Below are 2,500 nucleotides of genomic sequence, written 5' to 3'. Positions count from 1 at the left end.
CCCCGCCTGTCCCTATTAATCATTACCTCGGGTTCCGAAAACCAACAAAATAGAACCGAGGTCCTATTCCATTATTCCATGCACACAGTATTCAGGCGGGCTTGCCTGCTTTAAGCACTCTAATTTGTTCAAAGTAAACGTGCCGGCCCACCCAGACACTCAATAAAGAGCACCTTGGTAGGATTTCAACGGGGTCCACCTCGGGACGCACGAACACGCACGAGGCGGTCGCACGCCTTCAGCTCGCCCCACCGGCAGGACGTCCCACGATACATGCCAGTTAAACACCGACGGGCGGTGAACCAACAGCGTGGGACACAAATCCAACTACGAGCTTTTTAACCGCAACAACTTTAATATACGCTATTGGAGCTGGAATTACCGCGGCTGCTGGCACCAGACTTGCCCTCCAATAGATACTCGTTAAAGGATTTAAAGTGTACTCATTCCGATTACGGGGCCTCGGATGAGTCCCGTATCGTTATTTTTCGTCACTACCTCCCCGTGCCGGGAGTGGGTAATTTGCGCGCCTGCTGCCTTCCTTGGATGTGGTAGCCGTTTCTCAGGCTCCCTCTCCGGAATCGAACCCTGATTCCCCGTTACCCGTTACAACCATGGTAGGCGCAGAACCTACCATCGACAGTTGATAAGGCAGACATTTGAAAGATGCGTCGCCGGTACGAGGACCGTGCGATCAGCCCAAAGTTATTCAGAGTCACCAAGGCAAACGGACCGGACGAGCCGACCGATTGGTTTTGATCTAATAAAAGCGTCCCTTCCATCTCTGGTCGGGACTCTGTTTGCATGTATTAGCTCTAGAATTACCACAGTTATCCAAGTAACGTGGGTACGATCTAAGGAACCATAACTGATTTAATGAGCCATTCGCGGTTTCACCTTAATGCGGCTTGTACTGAGACATGCATGGCTTAATCTTTGAGACAAGCATATGACTACTGGCAGGATCAACCAGGGAGCTGCGTCAACTAGAGCTGAGCAGCCGGCCGCCCGGGAGTGTGTCCCAGGGGCCCGCGCGAACACGCAAGCGTCCGCTCAATTATTCTGCAAACAGCAGGAGGCTGAGCTCCCCTGCACAATACACCTCGAAACCCTCTCAGGTCCCGGCGGCGCGCAGCGCCGTCCTAAGTACTTGGTCGGGTTCGAGAGAGGCGCAATCGCCCGGAGTTAGGCGAGTAGACGCTTTAGGTGGGACCACCCGTGCTCCCAACTGAGCTTGCCGCTGCCGACAGAGGCCCGGGAGCGTGCTGTCGTGGCATTGCCGGCGGGAGACAACACGCGCCACCTACGGTGACCGGCAGCTCCAACGCCAGCGCCACAGAAGGGCAAAGGCCCCACGTGGGTGCCGAAGCGAACTCTCCCAGCACAGCGCACGTGCCAACACGTCCGCACAACTGCGATACAAACCACCAGCGAGAACCGCTGGGGCGACCGAGCAGCAGACGGCGTCGCGGCGCCGAGTGCCGGGCGGCGGCGCATCCTCAACGCACACAGTCCTCAGTCGGACCAGCACACTGCAGATGTCCACCGCGCTTCGCACCGGGCCCGCGAGGACCCACTTTGGCCGCCCGGCGCCGCGCGCAGGGTGCCCCGGCGCGCAGCTGCGCCGCCTGCCGCGTCCGTCGGCCGGCGCGCCTGCCACTGGGCGCCCCCACCAGCCGGCTGTAGCGCGTGCGCCCACGCACCGCGCGGCCAGCACGCCGGGCGGCCCCCCCTCACCGGCCGGGGACGGTCCCACCCAGCCACCGCCGCGTATCGCTTCACACACATTGCCCTTACTGATTTACCTCCAGCAACAACAACCGCACCACAATGGGTTTACCAGTTGTTCATTTGCGTAACGTCACCAGCAAACGTAGACGTCCATCCCAGTTTGCAAATGCAACGATTATTGCATACCTGTCTGTTAGGTGCCACGACACACTACGTCTGCCCACATACACGCAACAAAATGTGCACGACTAGAGAACACGTGGGAGGTGGCCCCCTACGTATGCGATGTCCATTACGACACCGACTGTCAACCAGCATCTGTACCATGTCGCAGATGTGGAACGCGGTGCACCATGCTATCACACTGTGTGAGAAGAGACGACTACGTTTGAATACACGCGCCACTACATCAACAGACGGCTCATGCTGATCGCCATCCAGGGCGTCCGTTACTCCCACACGTCTCTATGGCGTACCACACTGCAATGTAGCTGTTATGGGGAGACGGCACGTGGCTGAGTGCACAACATATGGACCGTATGGTTCGCTGTTGTTGGGCGCAGTCGTTGTACGGTCACACATGTGCCACAGCGTATCATTCAGTACATACGGACCTATGTGCAGTACAATGTGAGGGTTAAGCTTACGACATCAGCGGACAGTGGACACAGGCCGTACCACGACGTAGACTGAGCGCTTCGACATGCGAATGCCAGTGAACAGCTGCGAAGGGCATTGAACACGCAAGCACCTGAACGACCAGCGTGCG

At 57.8% G+C, this 2,500-nt stretch overlaps 1 non-coding gene across 1 annotated transcript in view; it reads right to left on the bottom strand.

Moving 5' to 3' along the window:
* LOC126178815 (small subunit ribosomal RNA) overlaps window positions 1-976 on the bottom strand; it is a 1,909-nt gene extending 933 nt beyond the window's left edge. Inside the window, exon 1 of the ribosomal RNA XR_007536667.1 lies at window positions 1-976. This exon is cut by the window's left edge and continues 933 nt beyond it. This is a non-coding gene — a ribosomal RNA (small subunit ribosomal RNA).
* Window positions 977-2,500: the final 1,524 nt, after the last annotated feature.

This window comes from Schistocerca cancellata, chromosome 3 (genome assembly GCF_023864275.1).
Source record: "Schistocerca cancellata isolate TAMUIC-IGC-003103 chromosome 3, iqSchCanc2.1, whole genome shotgun sequence".
NCBI lineage: Eukaryota > Metazoa > Arthropoda > Insecta > Orthoptera > Acrididae > Schistocerca > Schistocerca cancellata.
This window is presented reverse-complemented; position numbering and strand designations above follow the sequence as displayed.